General features: G+C 42.0%; 1 non-coding gene across 1 annotated transcript; it reads left to right on the top strand.

Moving 5' to 3' along the window:
- Positions 1 to 370: 370 nt before the first annotated feature.
- LOC120101334 (small nucleolar RNA SNORA17) lies at positions 371 to 500 on the top strand. The gene has a single exon (XR_015679488.1). It is a non-coding gene; the product is annotated as a small nucleolar RNA SNORA17 (small nucleolar RNA).
- Positions 501 to 3575: the final 3075 nt, after the last annotated feature.

Here is a 3575-nt window from a genome sequence, read left to right as displayed (position 1 = left end):
ATACATATACCACACACACACACACACACACACACACACACACATATATATATATATATATATATATGTGTACTTCAAGGAATAAAATAAAAGAATTATGTTGCAGATATAACCATTGGGGCTTGGATCCTCATAGTCAGATGGTCTTTACCCCGTGGTCAGTTATGGTTTTCTGTAGTGGTCTTTGTTTGCTGCAGAGAGAAACTTCTTTACTCTCAGAGGTCAGTACAAGCCAGACAACAGTCCTGTGCTCCCAAGATGAGCATGACGCTAAGAAAGGCTATGAGTTCCAAGTCAGATTTGGGGACCTTTTCTTAGTAATAAAAGAAACAAAGACAATGAAGAATATAGGACCTAAGACAGCCTCAGACCTTCCTCTAGAGGACTGCAGGTATGGCTGCTGTGTCACATGGACATCAGTAGGTGTCATAGAGGAGAGAAGCTATGTCTAAACTTTGTATTTTCATTTTGAACATCTGATTGATTAGTTGCCTAACACTCCCTGGAAAAAAGCAAGCCTGAGAGAACCACCAGTCCAGCGCCAGGGGTTCTAGAGAGGAGTTAGCCTGAAAGGATCACCTGTTTGGCGTCAGACATGCCCAGATGGGTACCAAGCCAGAGACTTGAAGAACCTCTCCTGGGACAGTGGGCTTCAGACTGGAAGACTGGAGTGAGCCTGAGACACACAGCTCTTGCATGGATTCACTAGGGAAGGTAGATCCAGGTAAGGAGTGAGCTGGAGGCAATCACCAGATTCGTGCCATGGGGTCTGGGCAGGGAGCTAACCTGAGATGTCCAAAACTGCAAAGGCCTGTAGGTGGGGCTGACCATGCCTGAGATGATTCCTTACCAGTGCCATAATGCACTAGAAGGACATAGCACTCCTGAGACCACTCCTGAGATGACCTCAGACACTCAGAGACCCCAAGCACCACTAAGAGGAACAAGTAAGTGGTGGAGAAATGGAAGAGAAAGAGAATCAGAAGGAAGTGGGCACAACAAAGAATGGCAAAATTGGAAACTTGAGTGTAGTAAGGACCAACCTGATGTGAGTAGCCAGTGGTACCACCTGGGGCCATGTTGGCATCCTGGACTGTGTTGTCACCAGCATATCATCCTTTGTCCTACAACAGCAGGGATCTATTACCAGGAAGATGTCCCTGATCTGAGTGGCCACTCCAAGAAATGTTGATATCAGAAGGCTGTACAGAATTGGTCCCATCCCTCACCTGGGCATGTGTGATAGCTGGTCTTGGGTCATAAGCAGGAGACATGCCCCTGCACCTAGCCAGCTGCATCACTCAGGAGAGTGGATCCTATACCTTGCCTGAGCAGCACATTACAGCTAACCCTGATAGTAAGGTGTGTGAGCCTGGAAGAGCTGGCCCCACAAGTTGTCTGCTGTGTTGAAGCATGAGCAAGGGATAGATGCCCTCCCAGACCTTGCCCCTTGCCATCTATAGCAGAGAGGAGAGGGAGACAAGAGTGCAGGAGAGCTGGCCCTTCCTCTCACCTGCTGCAGCAGTAGGGAGAACAGGCCCTGCACCCGTCTGGGCAGCACAGTAGAACTGGCTCTGAATGTGAGGTTTATAGGTGAGCCAGCTCCAAGGACATAACTGGAGGAGAGCCTTGGGTCCAGAGAGATAGCTTAGCAGTTAAGATCATTGTCTGCTCTTGTATAGGACCAGGCTTGATTCCCAGCACTCACATCAGAGATCACAAACATCTGTAACTCATGTTCCAAGGCAATCTTATGCCCTCCTTTGGTCTTGTGAGCATCAGACATACATGTGGTATATAGACGCATGCAGGCAAACCACTCACACATGTAAAAATAATAAGTAAAGGTTTTTAAAAAGAGACTTATTGCAGAAAGTCAACTCCACAATGTTGAGCACTTTATTCTGCTCTTCATTGTATTTAGTTGCAGTTCTGTTTATTTTATTTATTATTTTCTCATCTCATATTCAGTCTCGTTTATCATTTTAACCAGTGAGGAACTGTCTGTTTCACTTATTAAGAAATACATTTTCTTCACTCAATGGGGTGCTAAATGGGACATAGAAACAAAGAGAAAAAAAATCACAGTTTCTTTTTTACATTACAAATCTCCCAATTAAATTTTATTACAACAAGAAGAAGCTTTGAGGAAACATTGGAAGCATAATTTTCACCTACTTGTATTTATCATTTAAGTAAACTATGGAAAAATATGGAGCCAAATATTTCTGCCACACCTTGCTTCTGTACAAACATTAGTAGTCTTAATCCCCACCCTGATCTAACTGCAAATCCTTCACAATCTATAGACATACCAGTTTCCACATCTGATAGACTGATGAATCCATATTCGTGTAGAGAGCTGTGGGTATTCCATTTGGCAGGCAGCGACTTTGTTTTTCCACAATAAAAAGAAATCTCTAATCTCTTTTACTTATCATGGAAAAGTTCTGAAATATAAGTCCCACTGTTTCCAAATATAAGAAAGTATAGTAAAGATATATGGACACATAGTAGTATTCCTACCACATATGTTTGACATTTGAGTGGGGTAATTGTATTCTGGGAAGAAAAATAAAAATGTAAAGAGTAAATACTTTGGTTGGCCATTTATTTACACAATCCATATGTAACTGCAAATGATCTATTGATACTATTATGTAAATGCAGAAACAACATTGGATTTAGGACCAGTGTTCTAAGACCTTGAGTGAATAAATAAACATATATGTTCATTTATATATTCATATGTGTGTGTGTGTGTGTGTGCATGCAAGTGCATATGTGTGTGTTCATGACTTTCAGACCACTGTGTTCTTGTCTATTTAGGATCGCTCCATAGCAGTGTCTGATTATTTTAGTTCTATTTGAGAAGAAATTGAATAATTGTAGTGTTGTTTTCTTCAGTGGGATTTTACCTCTTTTGTTGATGGGTTTTGAACTCCTGAATGAGTATCACACTGACTACTCTTGTTCTGAAACAAGGGATAGCCTTTGGTAATGTTATTGAGTTGTTGGGAAAGGAAAACTACTGTTTTAGATCCAGGCCATGTGTTTCTCTTAAAAATCTTTAGTTATCGTCTCCTGTGCTGTCAACAATGGAACATTGCACTGCCTTTTTGGAAAGACTTAGCACATTCATATGGTTTTGGAAGGAAGTAGGAAGTAAGGAGAGCCGATCAAGAGCTCGTGTATTATCCTGTGCCTTCATAGTAGCCTTTTGCAATAGTCACCACAAGAGTCCTGAACTACAACATTTGAGGTTACTTCTTGGGTGGTGGGAGAGAAGACTGTAAAGGAAACAAAAAGGTGTTTGTTTCAAGTTGTAGTGAACTTTTCTACTAGGAACGACATCTGCATTGAAGAGTAGAATTTTACCAGCACCAAGAGAACCACATGGATTCAACCAGCTAGATTAAATAGGATGGGGGCCACTTCAGCTCTCAGGCATGTTAGTAAGTCTCATGCAAGAGGTTTAGAAGATGCACCACAGGGGAGGAGACATAACTTTGTCCTGTAAGGCCAGGCTTCCTTTTTTGATGAGAGGGGTGACACAGTTAATTAAATTATAGGTA

This window comes from Rattus norvegicus, chromosome 2 (assembly GCF_021556685.1).
Source record: "Rattus norvegicus strain SHRSP/BbbUtx chromosome 2, alternate assembly SHRSP_T2T, whole genome shotgun sequence".
NCBI classification, from domain to species: Eukaryota; Metazoa; Chordata; class Mammalia; order Rodentia; family Muridae; genus Rattus; species Rattus norvegicus.
The sequence above is the reverse complement of the archived record's forward strand: the minus strand, read 5'-3'. Positions and strand labels throughout refer to the sequence as shown.